The following is a 19,464-nucleotide window of genomic DNA, read 5'->3' as shown; positions in this document are numbered from 1 at the left end:
CACAGCAGGGCCCATCCAGGGCCACACACCTAACCCCAGGAGCAGGACATCCCTGAGGCTAAAGTCCAGCTGGCCTAGTGGAGGGGCCTAGCCCTTTGTCCTTTGACTCCTCTCCTAGGCGCCCTCACTGGGCTCCTGCACACTCCTCCACACCCTGGCTCTACTACCAGCCCCATTGTGATGTCCCAGGTGCCCAGTACGTGCAGGCCACAGAGAATTGGGTGACTAAGGAGTATCCTCTCCGCTTCTGACCCTCAGTTTCGTCCGTGCACAACTTGCTCAAAATGGGCAATTCACTAAGCATATTTTGTTCCTGGTTCCACTGCAGGTCCCGGCCACGCCATAGGCAACTTGCTTGTCTGAGCATATTTTGTTCCTGGTTCTGCCACAAGTCCCGGCCACGCCATAGGCAACTTGCGCTTCTAACTTTTTTTTTTTTTTTTTTGACACGGAATCTCGCTCTGTCGCCCAGGCTGGAGTGCAGTGGCATGCTTTCTGCTCACTGCAAGCTCCGCCTCCTGGGTTCCTGCCATTCTCCTTCCTCAGCCTCCTGAGTAGCTGGGACTACAGGCGCCTGCCACCACGCCCGGCTAATTTTTTTTGTATTTTTAGTAGAGACGGGGTTTCACCATATTAGCCAGGATGGTCTTGATCTCTTGACCTCGTGATCCACCCGCCTAGACCTCCCAAGGTTCCACCGCAGGTCTCGGCCACGCCATAGGCAACGTGCTTGTCTAAGCATATTTTGTACCTGGTTCCTCCACAGGTCCTGGCAATGCCATTGGCAATCTGCTTGTCTTGTCGGTGAGGCCTTCCCAGCTGGAGGGGCTCCCCGCTCCGCTCCTGCACCTGTGCCTGTCCCGTGAGCCCTGTACTCTTCCCAATTCCTCTTCTACCCTCTGAGAGGTCCTGGGCCTTCTTTTCCAGCCAGGTGCGACGGCGCCCCTACAAAGCTGTGTCTTCTCCTTCGGATCACGGACACTGGAGGTCCTGCCTTCTATGGTCTGGAAGCTCCCCTCAAGGAAGAAACCCATGCTGTCTGCTCGCAACTTCATGATGTTCAGACACCTCAGCCCCGTGAGGCTCCCTAGTCTCAGACGCAAGCTTAACCTCCGACTGCCTTCGCTAGATGAGCAGGTGATCAGGTCATGGAATCTGACCCCGATCCCAGCCAGGCTTCCAAAGACGGAGGTGAGGGCAGAAGAAGAGCCCCAAGAACCACTGGAGGTGCATCAGGTAGAGACCCAGGGGCAGGAGGACAATAAAAGGCGCCCCTGTAGCAATGGGGATGCAGCCTCCACCTCTAGGCCCCTGGAGACTCAAGGAAACCTCACTTCCTCCTGGTGCAGTCCCAGGCCCTTGGAGGGAAATGTCCATCTCAAGGGCTTGACAGAAAAGAACCAGACTGACAAGGTCCAGGTGCATGCAGTGGGTTTCTACTCCAAGGGCGTGGAGTCGCCAGCTCACACAGCCCTGCTGGAGGCATCCTTCCCTTTGGGAAGCCTGACCCAGTTCCAACAGTGCTCCCTGCCCCAGTTCCGCGCTGCTTCCTGTGTCCAGAGAAGGCGGCCTTGAAGGTGCTGGGTAAAGACCACCTGCCTAGCTCTCCAGGCTAGCTGATGGTGGGGAAGGAGTTACAGCACAAGGATCCTGCAGCTCTTGCATGAAGTAGCTCTTCTCCACCCAGAGCTGTCAGCCACAGGTCCCGCAAAAGAAAACTGTCAGGGCCACCGCTGCTGCTGCCACCCACCCCTCCCCTGCAATTGAGGTGGGATAGAGACAAGCTGTCCCCACCTGCTAAGCTTCCCTGCCTATCTCCTGAGGCACTGTTGGAGCTGCGTCAGGCTTCCCAAAGGGAAAGACGCCTCCCACAGGGCAACATGGTTAAGAACATGGGGGTATTAAGTAGAACATCAAAATCCAGGAGAGGAAAACAGCCGCTTGGGAGGAGAAAGAAGACATGGCAGGGCGGGCACGGTGGCTCACACCTGTAATCCCAGCACTTTGGGAGGCCGAGGCAGGTGGATCATGAGGTCAAGAGATTGAGACCTGAGGAGCGTCTCAGCCTGGTCCCCGCACCATCTGGGAACTGAGGAGGGCCTCTGCCCCGCTGCCCACTGTTTCTTATCATTGCCCTGTGGAAGTCTGAAACGGTAGCTGCTTTCCTTACCACATACACTCTCCTTTTCTGTCGCACACACAGACTAATTTGTTATTTCTAGGTTGTTCTTGAGTACTGGACTGTTGTTGATCATTGATTTTTTTTTTTTTTTTTTTTTCTGTCTCAGAAAAAGGAGCTGCAAGGCACTGCTTTTCAAAGAAAAGGAAAGCTAAGGAGAGAAAAAAACACACACATCTGAAGGACTGCATGGACTTTGTAAATATATTTGTTTCCAAAAGTTTTTATTTTAATCCAATCAAAACATTTGAGCAACCTGAATGGTATTGCTACCTTGAAAAGACTTAGCTGCAATTTTACAGCAGAAGCACACCATTTTGAAGCTTAACATTAGCATGCCTTTAGATTCAGTCCCTAACAGTGGGAAAGGATCATGATGTGCCTCTTTCTCCTGACTGTTTCCTCGTTTACCACTTTTACTTCTTTTACTCTGCATGGCTTGGTCTTCGTACAGACTTTAATCCTGAATCAGCTTGGTCACTTCTTTCATCTTTCAAATTTCAGAGTATATTCATATCCACCAATCTCCTGCTTTACATATCTGCCTAAAAACAATCTAGGGAGGCCAGGCATAATGGCTCATACCAGTAATGTAGTGCTATGGGAGACCAAGGCAGGAGGATTCTTTGAGGCCAGAAGTTCAAGACCAGCCTGAATAACATACTGAGACCTCATCTGTACAATTTTTTTTTTAAAGAATTAGTCGGGCATGGTGGTGCTCACTGGTACTCCCAGCTACCCAGGAGGCTAAGGCTGCAGTGAGCTATGATCTCACCACTGCACTTTAGCCTGGACTGCAGAGTGGCAGAATGAAACCCTGTCTCAAGAAAAAAACAAAACAAAGCCAACAACAGCAAAAACACTACAATCTGGGAAAATAACCATGGCATTCAGAACTGGAACTCATATCAGTGCCTTTTCAGAAATGTATTTAAAATCTTTAAAAGAAGATCCATCTTAAACCTAAGTTTACCCAAATACTTTTAGCAGGCAAAAAAAATGAAACTCCTTGTTTTCTTCTTTTGCATTCTAAGCAAAAATAAAATTTCAACAAAAAGGTTATGTTTTAAGTTTCTAAAATATTTGTTACCCTTACAAATCCCTAAGCCTAAGTTAGTATGGTGGCAACTTAGTTTTACTATGTGACAAGTTGATTAGAACATTTTGGAAAGGACTAGTGAGTTAAATTACCCTTAATGTTTTTTTGAAAATAAGAATTTAGAAGTGGTAAAATTATGGCCCAAGATGTATTTGGTCTTTGATTACGTTTCTGTACATTATTTTAATGATACAAATGATTTTCATTTTTAAAAATACTTTGATATACAAATGTAGATATATGTACCCACAAAGTTGTTGTAAATATTATTTAATTATCATAAATAAAATATTTTCCTTGCTACTTAATATATTAAAGATTTAAAGTGTTTTTAAAAATCATAGTACGGATAGGCAAAACTCTGTCTCCACTGTCTCCACTGGAATCGCCAATATATCCTATAGATTGCTGAGTTCTATATTATTTACCCCAGCGAGTCAATAGTTGTTTGTTTGTTTGTTTTTAACAAACTAGTAACTCTGAACAAGTATGTGAACATGTTTAGAACAATATTCTCAACTCAGAACAATATTCTGAACACTTATGGCAGATTAACTCACTTTTAGCTGAAGCCTAATGCTAAAAAGATAAAGATTCTACATCAGTTTTATGTAGCATCCTTTCATTTGTCCACTTCTGGAACCCAGGCTAACTCTCTTAGCCACTGATGCTTTGGGCTTAAAAATGACAGGAGTGTGTGAAATGAGCAGAATGGAAACACGCTGTGGGGAAAGAAGAGCTCGCAGAAGACTTCTCTGATCAATGGGGCCTCTCCCCCATTGTATTCACCCTTATCAGAAAACATCAGCAACATGTAAGGGTTTTATTTTTCTAAATTGTTTATCTGGATACATTCAAGGTCACTGTAGAAACTTCCATTCTACACTTCTTCAGGAAGCATTTATCAGGGAGGACAATCTATGCAGAATCTCATGCAAGAGGTTAGGGGATGGCATTGGAGGCTTAGGGAAAGGAGGCCATTACAGGAATTTCATTTCTATCGGGAGAGAATATAAGCACATGCAAAAAAAATTACTCCTTATGTTGCCTTATGCTTTACTACTGAGCAAAAACATCCACATACACTAAGTATTATATTTACCTTCATTATGACTGAGGTGAAGGGACAGATACTATGAATGTCTTTTATTTTATTTATTTTTACATATTTTTTATTTTGATAGATTTAGGGGATATAAGTGCAGTTTTGTTACATGGATATATTGTGTGGTGGAGAAGTCTGGGATTGTAGTGTAACCATCATCCAAACAGTGCCCTTGGTACCCATTAAGTAATTTCTTATCATTCACCCCCTCTCCGACCCTCCCACCTTTTCAGTTCTCCAGTGCCTATTATTCTATTCTCTATGTCCATGTGAACACATTACTTAGCTCCCACTTATAAGTGAGTCATCTACATGTGGTATATGACTTTCTGTTTCTGAGTTATTTCACTCAAGATGATGGCCTTGAATTATCTTGAGTTATCAAGAAATTATTTCACTCAAGATAATTTCTTGAGGGTTGCTGTAAAAAAACATAATTTCATTTTTCATGGCTGAGTAGTATATCATGGTGTATACATGCCACATTTTCTTTATTCAATCCTTTGTTAATGAGCACTTAGGTTGATTCCATGTTTTTGCTGTCATGAACAGTGCTGAGAGAAACATAAGAATGTAGGTGTCTTTTTATATAATTATTTTTCTTTTGGGTAGATGCCCAAAAGTGGGATTGCTGGATCAAATGATGGTTCTATTTTCAGTACTTTGAGAAATCTTCATACTGTTTTCCATAGAGGTTGTACTAATTTTTATTCCCACCAACTGTTTATAAGCATTCCCTTTTCTCCACATCCTTGCCAACATCTGTTATATTTTTACCTTAATAATAACCACTCTGACTGGTGTGAGATATCTCATTGTGGTTTTAATTTGTATTTTGCTGATGACTAGTGATGTTGAAAATTTTTTTACATGCCTGTTGGCTATTTGTATGTCTTCTTTTGAAAAATGGATTATTATCCTGTTTTAGAAATGAGGAAAATATGTCTGGGAATATAAGAGAATTGCCTGTGGTAGATGGCATGCCTGGCTAAGTTTCTCACTCTTTTCTATCCATCCTCTTTACCATGGGACTGTCATTTGTCACATAAGGAGTGGGGAATATTACCCGACTCCTTGACTGGGACGCTGGATTTATCGCTTGCATTGGCCATCAAAACAAGAGGGAAGCAATGATTCTGAGTTCCAGCCTCAAAGCAACTTGCATGTTTCTGTTTATGCTCTTGACCCTCCACACCCACCATGAGGAGGACATGCCCAGGCTGATCCATGGGTTCCAGGAAAAGGATGAGAAGGACATGCAGCACAGCCACCCTGGCTAAACCCAACTGCGATCAGCTGACCAGACCTGTGAAGAGTAAGAATTGGTTGGTCATTGCAGCCACTGAGTTTTGGCTTAGTTTTGCAGGACTAACTAACACATTGCCAAAAACTACACAGATAGTTAGGAACTGAGACGCAGAAGCAATCATTCCTCTTGCCTTAAAAATCGTTGACATTCTATAATGCCAGCCAGATCTCCTCCTAAACATATCTGTGGGTAGACAGCTTTTAAACTTTCTTTTCTTTTTTTTTTTTTGAGATGGAGTCTCGCTATGTTGCACAAGCTAGAGTGCAGTGGTGTGATCTCGGCTCACTGCAGCCTTTGCCTCCTGGGTTCAATCGATTCTCCTGCCTCATCCCCCTAAGTAGCTGGGATTATAGGTGCGCACCACCGCCACAGGCTAATTTTTTGTATTTTGAGTAGAGACAGGATTTCACCATGTTGGCCAGAGTGGTCTCAAACTCCTGACCTCAAATGATCCACCTGCCTTGGCCTCCCAAAGTGGTGGGATTATAGGAGTGAGCCACTGCACTCAGCCAACAAACTTTCTTTTAGTAAGCCCTACCTTATCTAGTCCAATATATCCCTCGTGATTCCCAAACATAGCCCTCTGTGACAGATAGTCCAGCGTCCTGTCCACCAACCGTTCCTACACTTGATTTTCTTTCTCCATATACTCTGATGTAGTGCCTGTTTCTCCCTCTCAGCTCAACCGAATCTTCTACTGATTGAGCACCCCTCTTCTAATCCCCAATTTTGAGAGCTCCCCTAATTCATCAGTTCTCTGCTTACCTGGAACTTAGCATTCTGATGTGGTCTAATCCTGCTCAATTACACCCTTAATCCCCACTCTTGAGGACTGTATGTCTTGCCTCCATAGCTCAGCACGAACTGCACACAGGAACCAAGACCTCTCTTCCCCTGGTGCATCTGTATGCACAGATGAGTGAATAAATAAATAAATGTTGGAAATAATTAAACTCATTGAGTATGAGCTGCACTAGTAGGAAGGCTAAATTAGCACAACATCTTTTTTACTTCTTGTATAATTGCTTCACATCTCTAGACTGCTAAGAAGCAAATACAAAGATCCTGTGACACTGTCTTGCTCTCTTGTCATCTGAAATATTACGGATAAAAAGAAATAAGTGTACCTTGCCCAGAGAGAAGAATGCTTCCATTCTCCACCAGGTGTCTCCTCAGGTTCAGCCATTTTCTGCATCCCTGTAAAAGATCAGCTTGTGGCTAGGTCTAACAAGCACAAAACAGAAGAAACCTACCTCCTGTAAAGGACTGCTGGGTCTGTTACATACCAGAGTAAGGCAGACAGTTACAACTTCAAACAGTACCTTCCCTGCATGCAACGTGGGCACACAAATATTTAAAAGAACATACCTTTTGAAAGGTATGTTCATGGATCATTATTTATCAAAAATTTCCAGCTCTTCTTTTAAAATTTAATTTTTACCTGAGGGAAAACCTTGATTTCTATGCATATTACATGTATTACCTTTGGTATACAGGTGGCTTATTAGCCGATTTTGTTATTCTTCATTACCCATTTATTGGAACTTTTGCATTTGAAAGAAAACCAAATCAGCAATAACAACCCAGGATTTACTCTGTTGTTCTTTCCAGCTTTCCAGTTGCTGCAGTCAGAGTTGTAGGCTTATATTAGCCTTGCCAAAACTGTCATCGCTATACTTCATTTCCCCTGATGTGATTATTACGCATTGTATGTCCATGTCAAAATATCTCATGTACCTGATAAATATGCACACCTACTATGTACTCATAACAATTTTTTAAACTGTCATCCTTAAGAAGGGCTGTTATTATCACCAATAGCTCCTCTGTGAGCCCAACTAACTGAGAGGCTTCCCAACCTGGAGCGAGGCCTAGGTCATTAGAGAGCTGTGTAGTCAGTGAAAGAGGAAGAGGAGAATCTGCCAGCTTGTGTACAAAAAGACACAGTTTTCAACTACAGAACTTGTATAACTACTAGGCACTCCTGAAAAGGCACTTCTTATTCCTATAGAGCATGCACACTGGTATTATTTCTTGCTATTTCTTTTCAGGGGATTCCCTGGATACTTATTTTAACACAGTTTCCTCAAACGTGTGTGGGTGTGTGTGTGTCTGTAGAGGGAGTTGCACGTGTTCACATGGATAAACATGATCTAAGAATAAGATCAAATACTGCTTTGTCCTGGGCACTCTATCTTCTAGGGAGGGCCTCACCAGATGAGAGGGAAGGAGAATGCATTGCCGGCCCACTGACTTGTTAATGTCCCTTTCCACAGAGACCCACAGAATTGAATAACCTCGTCTTGCACTTTAAGATTCTGCCTATGACCTAATCAGGTACATCACACTGAGGATGGGGACCTAAAATAGTGGAGATGTGATGTTGTGGGCTGAATTGTATCCCCCCACCCAAAAAAAGATACGTTGAAATCTTAAATCTGGCATCCCAGAATATGACCCTGTTTAGAAACAGTGTTGTTACAGAGGTATGCAAGTTAAAATGAGGTCATGAGGCTGGGCATGGTGGCTCATGCCTGTAATCCCAGCACTTTGGGAGGCGGAAGCAGGAGGATTTCTTGAGGCTAGGACTTTGAGACCAGCCTGGACAACATGGTGAAACCCCATCTCTACTAAAAGTATGAAAACTGAGGCGAGATAATCACCTGAGCCTGGGGAAGTTGAGGCTGCAGTGAGCCATGAGGGCATCACTGCACTCCAGCGTGGGTAAGAGAGTGAGACCCTGTCCCCTCCAAAAAAAGCCATTTAAGCCATCATGATGGTGGCGTATGATATGTCTGTCACTTGCTCAACTACTCATTCTCAATTACCCCATCTAGTCATTAAGTCCCAAAGAAATGCTTGGGTTATAGTTACCACTGCTATGTTAAGCAAAAAATTCCACAAAAATCCAAGATAAAATAACAACCACTAACGTCAATTTTTGTCATGCATTTTAGGTAGCGTAATGTTTAGATATGGGAGCATTAAGTAGATAAGGAGAATTCGAATGAAGAAGACATTATTGTGAAGTTCTGTCATACCCATCACATTTCCCTCAGCTCTGAAACACGCCTGGTGTGATCTCAGGGATAGAATGAGAGCCTGGACACTAGCATTCCCATCCGCCATTACTGGGGTATTGAATCCTACTGCCAAGATCTACCTTGGATGCCTTCCTGTCCTCCCATCCACATTTTCATTCTGGTAAAGTATGGAGTCAAATATTGGTATAGACATAGAGTAATGATACTGATATGGTTTGGCTCTGTGTCCCCACCCAAATATCATGTTGCATTGAAATCCCCACATGTTGCAGGAGGGCCTGGTGGGAGGTGATTGAATCATGGGAGCGGACTTCTCCCTTGCTGCTCTTGTGATGGAGTTCTACTGTGTAGCACTTGCTTTTTCACTCTCTCCTTCTCCTGCTCCGCCATGGTAAGATGCGCCTGCTTCCCCTTCACCTTCCGCCATGATTGTAAGTTTCTGGAAGCCTCCCAGTCATGCCTCCTGTTCAGCCTGTGGAACCGCGAGTCAATTAAACCTCTTTTCTTTATAAACTACCCAGTCTCAGGTAGTTATTTAAAGCAGTGTGAGAACAAACCAATGCAGACACTGACTACTTGTGGATCTAGTTTTGTAACTACATAATCTGGAAAGGTGGAAGTGTTAAAAGGTGTGTGAATAAACAACACAGTATGTTCCAGGACATTTAGAAAGAAATAGCTATTCTCAATTAAACAGGTCTACTCACAAGGCAGGGAGACTTCACAATACACACAGCTCTACTCAGGTTTTAATTCAGCCGAATTTAACTTAATATCTATTAAGGGGCCCCTCCCCCATGCATCCAACGCTGCATTGACGTTTACGCAATGTTTCTGTTTTTCTTTCCTTTTTTCTTTGCTTGCTTTCAAGAAAAAAGTACTGCCAGATTATCTCCCCTATCAGATCTCTTTCATATTTAAAAAAAAAAAAAAAAAAACTTTAAAAGTAATGGAAGAAACCAAAATTGTCTTTTATGAATGTACTGATGTCTTCTTTGGGGAGATACAGGGCATAGACATTTGGAACTGAGAACCACTCTTAATATAAGGGAGCCTTGGGGTTCTGGGAGCTGCACCAGGACCACGTGATAGATGCCCTTGACTAGAATGTTCTCCAAAGAAGAACTACACCTGAAGGTGCACAGCTAGAAACTGAGCTGCAATAAAAAGATGCATGTAGACCATGAGTGAAGACACCTGGGGGCAGAAAAGCATCCTGGTCATGTTTTATTCCCAGCAACTGACATGATGTCTGGCCCCATATGAAACCTCATCGATGTGTCCTGAATGAATAAAATAGCAAGATTGCTAGTGACTGGACTTGAGGTAGATAAAAAATAAATAAAATACAATAAATCAAAGTAAAGATAAACACTGAACTCATTTGGATATTGAGTTCTTCACCCTCAGAATCTTATCGTCTCTACTACTCTTTCTCACTCAGAAGTCAGAGTGAAATTGATCAATTAACAAACCACAAATCCTGAATTGATTCTGTTTGTTTGTCATGGGTTGAGTAGGAGGTGTGTATGGTATATTTGAGAATGCTCTAGAGTTACTATGCCCTGTAGGGGAGTATTTCTTGAAAACAAAATCTACGAAGACTGGCAGTTTTCCATTCCACCATGACTGCCTACACATTTCTCCTGAAGCTGAAGGCAAAAGGCTTTTATGCCTTAAGTGCAGTTCAGGGTGGGATGGGGTAGGGAGAGTGATAGACCAAGCCCTGAGAATAAGAGCACACTATGGATAGAAAGAAATTCTTCCCAGCATAGCAGACTGTGACATAGAGAAAAATTTCAAACTTTAACTTTCCGCTTTGCCTGGATCTGTGTAATAGCCATTAGAAATAGCAGCAGCTGTAGATTCAGAAAGCTGATGAAGTGTGAATTATGAGCAACTGCAGACAGAGACAGAATTCTCTGCAAATGGTTCATAAGCCTAAATACAAGGAAGCAATTATTCCAGGGCAGGCAAGCTTAGGGCACAGAGAAGGATCAGCAGAGTCCAAGACAAAGTGTCCCATACTAAGACCATTACAACAAAAGAGGATTTCCATTGGCTTAGGGCATAAATAACATTTCTCTCTCATACTCCAGTGGTGGTTTAACAGCTCCCTAGTGAGGCAAGACGTGACACTAACACTGATGCTAAATGGTACCACAAGCATACCACTTGCAATTCTAAATATATATTTATTCTTTAGCATACTTAGAGTTAACTTCATAGTTCACTCCACAGTATGGACCTGGTCATCTCAGATAATCCTTGTTTGCTTATTATGATCTCTCAAATAAAAGATATGCCCCAATTATCAGAATTTTCTCTCTCTTCTCAGTAGCCTCCTATTGACAGACAACTGCAGTCAGGATTCCAGTTTCTAGATGAGCAAAACAGGTAAAACAAACAAACAAACAAGACCATCTTTTAAATAATGCCTAATAAAGGTGTGCTTCTCACTATATTGCTTCACAAGTTCTGGAGCTGGCTGTACCTTGATTGTTTGGATGCTAGCAATGCAAGATGCTGAGAAAAACAGCATCTGTTTATGAAAACAAATTCTCATTTTGAAGCTCCAGTAACAGAACTAGCCACATAGACAGTGGTGAACGCAAGTTATTTTCTTTTAAGTTGTGACAAATACTAAATGCATACTTTTTAGTCATTTTTCCCTTGGGAAAATGACTGCCGCAGGCTCCCTGCTGACAAAGCTTATCACTAATTCATTCGCCTTCTTTAACAATAAAAAAACATTTTCCATAAACTGAAGTGAATTTGCTACATTATAACTCAATCACCAACTAGGAGACGCTTCCTTCTGCATCAGTTGAAAAACACTTAAATTTTTCTCAATTTCTTTGCAACGTTAAGAATCTATGTGCTTTTATATTCCTATTTTTAACCCTGAAAAAGCTATTTATCTCATTGTTGAAATCCAGCATGTTCTAGACACTTAATCAAACCTCTCCTGTGTCTTCATAAAGTTGGCATAAATTACATGCATCTGGGAAGGCACTAATTCTGAAATTATTAAGTGTGTACAAGTGAATAAATAGGATATAGAATCTGAAACCAAATAGAAATCACACTTACCTCCAGTCTTCCTGGAAACTTTTGCTTTTATTTGATCATTTTCCTTTCCTTATTTGTAAGTGCTCACAACCTAAATTGGAGACAGTTCAGCTGAGAATATATTACAAAATAACATCCTTTGTTTGTAAATAGCTAAAACACTCTTTGGGCAAATTTCTTAAAGAAATGTGATGCTTTCAAAACAATCATTTAATTTAGAGGAGAAAAATTAGTTGTTATATAAGTAAATATCAGTTGGTTGTTGAAAGATTATTTTGGAGGCTATAAGTAACTACATCTAAGCATTACACTACTTTCCCCAAATTACACAAATATCAAGTGTATAATTAGGGTGGAAAATTAAAGGTCTTTATGCTGTCATGATATAAAATGGTGACACCGTGACTGTAGTTATAAAGAAAGTCCCATGTGAAAAACAAACAACAAATGGAAAACCCATCACAAAGCAAAGTAGCTTGTGGTGCTCTCACACAAGCATGGTATCTGTGCAATATAATTTAATTCAAGTGTCCGAAAACATTCCTCAGGGTGTCTAAACTTGCTCTTTTGAGGTACATGTCACCAGAAGTAACTCTGCTACAGGTTAAAAACAGGAATCCCCCAACTTTGCTATACACTGAATCCCTTGAAGACGTTTTAACCCTGATGCCCAGTCACATCCCATCTTAATTAAATCACAATGTTTGGGGAAGGTACCCCAGACTTTAGTTTTTGCTTTATTTTGTTTTGTTTTTTAACTGAGACAGAGTTTCACTCTTGTTGCCTAGGCTGAAGTGCGGTGGTGAAATCTTGATCTTGGCTCACTGCAACCTCCACCTCCGGGATTCGAGCGATTCTCCTGCCTCAGCCTCCCGAGTAGCTGGGATTACAGGCGCGAGCCACCACGCCAAGCTAATTTTGTATTTTTAGTAGAGACGGATTTCGCCATGTTGGCCAGGCTGGTCTTGAAGGCTCACGCCTGTAATCCCAGCATTTTGGGAGCCCGAGGCAGAGTATTGAGTATTTTTAAAGATGTGCTGGCTTTGGCAGAGCATACACTAAAACTGGAGCAATACAGAGAAGATTTGCATGACCGCTGCTCAAGGATGACATGCAAGCCTTCCATATAATTTATTTTTATTTTTACTTATTTATTTATTTACGTATTTATTTATTTATTTTGAGACCGAGTCTCCCTCTGTCCCCCAGGCTGCAGTGCAGTGGCGCCATCTCAGCTCACTGCAAGCTCCGCCTCCCGCATTCACGCCATTCTCCTGCTTCAGCCTCTCTGAGTAGCTGGGACTGCAGGCTCCCACTACGCCCGGCTAATTTTTTTCTTTTTTCTTTTTTTTTTTTTTAGTAGAGACGGGGTTTCACTGTGGTCTCGATCTCCTGACCTAGTGATCCGCCCACCTCGGCCTCCCAAAGTGCTAGAATTACAAGCGTGAGCCACCGCGCCCGGCCCATATAATTTTTAAAAAAATAAAAAAGACGCTCAAGTGATTCTGATGTGCGGTAAAGTTTAGGAGCCACAGGATTATAGAAAAATAAAAGTTAAAAGATCATCCAAATGTCATTCAATGTTGAGAACAGCATTCACATTTTGACAGGATGGATACAAGTACAGGTTCCTATTTTTTATTTTGAAATCTTTGGGGATGGATATGTTTTATTATGTGGCTTTCTTTGTAACTGGAGTCACAATGTCACCATTTTGGGAAAGCAGTGTAAAGGTTAAATTTAGTTAACTTGCAGCCTCCAGAACAATCATTCAACAACCGATTTTTAATTATGTAACAATTGATTTTTCTCCTCCAAATTAAACCGTTGTTGTGAAGGCATCACATTTTTTAGAAATTTCCCCAATTAGTGTTTTAGCTACTTACAAGCCAAGGATGTTATTCTGTAATGTATTCAGATTCTTTTCATATTTTAGACATTACATAGACCAGAACAAACCAAATTGTGGAGATGGAGCACTCTGACTCTGTAACCATCAAGCACTAATATTTCTGGAGGAAATACTTCACGCTAAGTGAGATCATTGAAACTGTAGATCATCTCACCTCAACTGATATCAGATTTTGACACCAAATATATTTTTTCATTGGTTTGTAAAACCACTGTTGCTCAGAGAGCTTTTAGGATTTTGTTATTGTGGATGAAGGCATGTGGACCTATAAACTAAGTCAAACCATCATTAATCCAAATCAGAAGGTAAAGCAAGACTCCATTCACTGTAGCAGCCCCTACAAGGCTGACAGTGATGAGACAGAGGGAATCCCACCACCTTCTCATCACAGTCTCAATTCCTTATCTGTAGGAACAATTCTTTTTTTTTTTTGTAACCATTTTAGTTTTCACTCTTTTAATCTCTTAGTCCCCAAAAAATAAACATTCTAAAGTGTAAGCAATAGAAATAATGTAAACTCTACAGAAACAGACATAAATTAGTTTCTAGATTTGGTGGAGGTCCTTTTGCTGAACACTATACTCCATCGAGAACAGAAATCATCTTGAAGGAAGAAGAAATCTTTGGCCTATTTCGCCTTGTCTTCAACACTGCATAACACACATCTTTCAAATTCAGCTTCTTCTCCAACTGCACTACAAAGGCAAGGATTAGTCTGTTTTAGGAGCCTGTATCCAGTTCTGTGAGAGCTTTGTCCATTTAGAACAAGCCTTTAACTTGTTCTGTTTCAGTATCAAAATCTATGTCACAAAAGCAGGGCCGAGTGGGCAGTTCTGGCATGCTGCTCATCATTCCAATCAAAGGGTACATGAACCCACTGCTATTCTTATACAGGAGCTAACAAGTTTTCTAATGGCTGAATTTTGTGTGTGTGTGTGTGTGTGTTCGTACACACATACATACATATATCATACACACACATGCATGTGTATAATTAAAATGCCAACCCATTGGGACCTATGCCTTCAGAAAATTAAGCAGCCACAATCCATAAAAATAAATAATCATCATGGTCTGTACCCCTTAAGGCTGTCAAATAGAAAATTTACAGTCATTGGTAATAACCCATCATTTAGTATCTATAAACCACAGTTGTGGTTCAATAGCTCATGGCTCTAGAAGCCAGTCATATCACATCCAAAATAGAGCATGCTGAGTCAGTTATTGGAAACAGCCTATTGACTTTCTGTCCTCTGGTGGAGTTGCTTACTGGTATTAAACAGATGAGGAGGAAACTCATGGATTTTTACTGGGGAAAGATATGGATCGTCAATTAGAACAGGACCAAACCAAGGACTGAAGCTTTTACTCTAGAAGCATCTAAAGAAAACATAGCTTCATAGCATGGGGTGGAAGATCCATGCTGATTATACAGTTTTGGTGCTAGGCAGCCAGTGGATAGCACCTCATAAGTAGTCTCTACAGGGATCTGATAGGATAATTCTATGAAAAGAACATGAAGTTAGAAGAGGCATCCTTGTGGACAAAGTTCCCAAGGCTTCCTTCAGTAATTCACTGAGAAATAATTAGCTTCATTCGATGATCTGTGTGTTTCCTCCACCCACTCACTCAGGGGCACCAAACCCAAGAATCAGGGGGAGAAGCAGGCCTCTCATTCTAGTATTGTCCCAAATAGCCAAGCACAGATTTTATCACAGTGAGAGAACTTGCAAGGATAAGAACTACTGACTCCATTTGAAAACCATAGGTAGGTCTTCAGAGCTGCTCAAAATAATCCTTTACTTGTTGCTATTCACCTTTATTCATTATGAATAATAATGAATGTCTTTGTAAATTATACCAAAACATAATTTTCCCCATAATAATGGTATGAATGTCATGATTATTCTGAAGTCTTCTATCCCACCTCTCTCAGGAAACAGGCCTGGTTGACTAAACAAAACAAGTCTATCATATTTCGTTTCCCTCCGCTTCCTTTCCCACATTTACAAATTGATTGGCATCCACACCCACTTTCCTGTTTCCTTCTTTCTTGTTCCTAGTCTAATTGTCCCATTTTTGCTACCAGCAGCAGAATGCAGGGACCTCTCTCCTGTAATTTCTGTATTCCCCCTCCCAAGTAGAGCTCTTTTACCTGTAAACATGCTCATACATTTACCATCTGGAAAACAACAGCAAAAAGTGAAATGACCTTAAGTTTGTCATAGCTTCACCTTCCTTGTTTTTATAGCCTAGCTTTCTTGAAAGGGGTGAATGAGTGGTTAGAAAATGAAGCTAGTTAACTTAGCTTCCCTTCCCACTAGTGCACTGAAATTGTTCTGGCTGGGGTCAATTATCCTAGCAGCAGAAATTCAATAGACACCTTTCAGTCACCTCCTACTTCACCTCTCTGCAACACTCTTCATTCTTCCTGAACTAGAATTGGCTTTGTGACACCACTGTCTCTGGGTTTTCTCCATGTCTCTACCCATTTATTCTATTTTCTTTATAAGCACTTCATCTTCAACCTTCCAATTAAATTATAATGATCCCATGGTTCTGTCAATGATTTCAATTACATCTTTAATATCACTCAAATCCATCCTCTTCTCTCTAGTACCATGGACATTAACTTAATTTAGAACTTCATCATTTCTATTTTGGATTCATCAACAGCTTCCTAACTGCTCCTCCCATCGTTCTCCTGGTCTTGCTTCACTTACCAGCCCTTTGATGGCAAATACCTGTCACATGATCTGCATGTCTCTACTACTGTACCCTTGAAAACCACTTATTCTTAACAATAGGGAAAAATCTTATTTCCTTAGAAGCTGAATCTTTCCTTGAATTGTATTTCCATCGATTCCTCAATACACCTCACATTTTCTAGACACTGCATGGTGACGTCAAATGCATTCTTTTTGGAAGTGATACAATTACAGCACACAGGTTTTTGGAAGTTCTTCCTGGGATAACAGTCATATCTGGATACATAATTAAGGTGTTTTTTTTTCTACATTAGCATGAACATAGGCTCAGAATCCTCTTCAACACAGTGCCACTTTATGTAGTTTGAACACTAGTTGAAACTAATTGTCATTCTTGCTTTGAATATCCTCTACTCTGCTGCACTGTGGTCCTTCTAAAACAAACAATGCAATGTGATCCTGATGCCACGGCTGACAATGCTTCAATTGTTCTCTTTTGCCTACAGGATTCGGTCTGACTTTATTCTGACCTGGAAGTTTCCCAGGACCTGGTCTTGCCTGTCGCAGCAGTCTTCCCTCCAGCACTCTCAGGCTTTCCAGGTCTAAGCTGTGGCTTTCACAAACTACTTACTATTACCAAAGACTGCATGTGCTCTTTTGTTTCCATAAGATGTATAAGGGTTCTATCTATGAGAATCAATGAGGTCAACAACAAAATGAACACTTAAATAGGAGACAAAAGATCCTAGGAAGAACCTTAGCAGAAACCTATGCCATCATGCATCACTTAAGAACAGGCTATATTGTGAGAAATGTTTCATTAAACAGTTTTGTCGTTATGTGAACATCATGGCATGAACTTACACAAAGCTAGATGGTGTAGCCTACTACACACCTATGCTATATGGTACAGCCTATTATTCCTGGGCCACAAACCTTTACAGCATGTTACTCTACTGAATACTGTAGGCAATAGTAACACAATGGTAAGTATTTGTGTATGTAAATATATCTAAACATAGAAAAGGTGCAGTAAAAACAAAGTATTATAATCTTATGGGACTGCCCTTATATATGTGGTCACTCAGTCACTATGAAACATTGTTATGCATTGCATAACCATACTAAGGATAAAAAAAAGGAAGAAAGCCAGATAAAGAGTGGGAAAGTAAAAGAAACTTGTCAGAAAAACTAATAGAGAAAAGTGTTACGGCAATCAATGGAAGAGAAAAATAAAAAGATGGATGTGAGTGAGTGTGTGTGTGTGTGTGTTGTGTGTGTGTGTGTGTCTTGTGTCAGCCTGCACTGAAAGTGCTGAGGAAAGGGTAGTGATTAAGAAAGAAAATAGATATATGACCAAAAAGATGTCCAATAATTTCAAATATTGCAGAATAGAGCAAAGTAAATGAGAACCAAGTAGAAGCTATTCAATATGGTGTCTAGACTGACTTAACCTGAAGTAGGTGTTTCCGCTGAGAAGTTGGGGGAAATCAGATCACAAAGCGTTAGGGACTGAGTAGGTAGTGAGGAAGTGACACAGAGTGGAGGAAACATGCTCTCCTTTCCCACTGGTCAGTGAGTTTCTTGGAGGCAGAGACTAGCATCTACTACAGCATTTGTGCAGAGATTTCTTTGATAAGTAAGATTTATAAAATATCCAGCTCTGTACAGCCTGAAAGCCAAGACCTGATCATTGTCATGAAAATGACAATATGAATACCTTTGATTGACATGTATCAAAGCTTGCCATGGGAACCAGGTAGATCTCCTTTGCTCCAGAGGGTGGTCCATTTTTATATTTAAGCCATCAGACTTCAACATCAACGCCCTTTTGCTTGAAAGCAATTTGATACACTTGAATAATCTAAGTAGAGATTCCATAACCTCTGTTGGAGAATTATGTGAATGAAAGAGTGTTTAAGTTAGTTATCTTCTCCATTTTTATGCTTTTCCTTTGTGATACTCTATAGGCAGTGTAGCCCTTGTCTCATTTTTGACCATCATCCCTCTAAAAGCTGATCTATGTTGCTTCACAGTTTCAATTATACCATGTCTCAATTGTTTTTCCCTTTTTGTTTGTACTGTGCTAAACCTTGTTACTTTTCACCTGGATTGATTTAACAGCCTTTTTGAAGCTAACAATGTCTTGATTATTTTTTATTTTTGAATTCCTTTATAGGTAATTTTCTTGCTAAAAATCAAATGAAAGACATTTTTAAAAATTTCTTTAAGTTGTTCCATTACCATCCAAAAATCTTAAACTGATTATCAACAGTCACTAATCTGTCATTCATTTTCAATTGTATCTCCAGTTACTTCTGTATGTAGCCTACCCCCAACCAAATCCATCAGTCCCATTCTTACCAGAGTCTTTCTCTCTAACTTGTTCACACAGTTCTCACTTCTTTTCCTCTCTTTGGGGTATATCTAAATGTTCTTTTCTTCATTTTGTGGGCAAGGAATTGCACTCTGTGGAGTCATTCTTAGTCTTCCCCATCTATAATTTACTTTCCTCATCTGTAAATGTTCACAGCCCTCTGTGCCTTTCTGGCGAGATGTATCATATTCCCCCTTATGTTATAGCTGTTTGCATGTATCTTATTTCTTCTCCTAGATCTTCACATAGTTTTTAGCCTAGTGCCATCCACATAGCAATTACTCAATAAAAATCAAATGAATGCATGAATGCATGGATGAATAGGTGAGAAGAAAGATACAAGAGATTAAAATACAAGATTAAAAACCAATCTGTGGGGATTTGCTAAGCAATTTATTTAAAATATGTGGACTTATAAATTGGCTAAATTAGGCAAACAAAGGAACATGGTATGTCTTAAATTTTACAGTTAATATTAGATCCATCTCAATAGCCAAAGTCTTCTCCTCATTTGGCCTGAATTGATATAGCAAGTGACTGTTCCGACTAACAAGGATAGAGGACTAGAACGTTTGTTTGTGGTCAAGCTAATCTTCACTATACAAATTTATGTTTTAAATGCTAATTTGTATATGCAGACCAAACAAATTAACAATCTT

General features: G+C 40.8%; 1 non-coding gene and 1 pseudogene across 1 annotated transcript; both read left to right on the top strand.

Moving 5' to 3' along the window:
• The first annotated feature begins 284 nt into the window (after positions 1 to 284).
• Positions 285 to 1,994, top strand: LOC117092229 (annotated as a pseudogene).
• Positions 1,995 to 12,844: 10,850 nt separating this feature from the next.
• On the top strand, positions 12,845 to 12,949 carry LOC117096025. The gene has a single exon (XR_004442317.1). It is a non-coding gene; the product is annotated as a U6 spliceosomal RNA (small nuclear RNA).
• Positions 12,950 to 19,464: the final 6,515 nt, after the last annotated feature.

Source organism: Trachypithecus francoisi, unplaced genomic scaffold, assembly GCF_009764315.1.
Source record: "Trachypithecus francoisi isolate TF-2019V2 unplaced genomic scaffold, Tfra_2.0 Contig01440, whole genome shotgun sequence".
In the NCBI taxonomy this organism is placed as follows: Eukaryota; Metazoa; Chordata; class Mammalia; order Primates; family Cercopithecidae; genus Trachypithecus; species Trachypithecus francoisi.
Note: the sequence above shows the minus strand (reverse complement) of the source record. Positions and strands in the feature narration are given on the sequence as shown.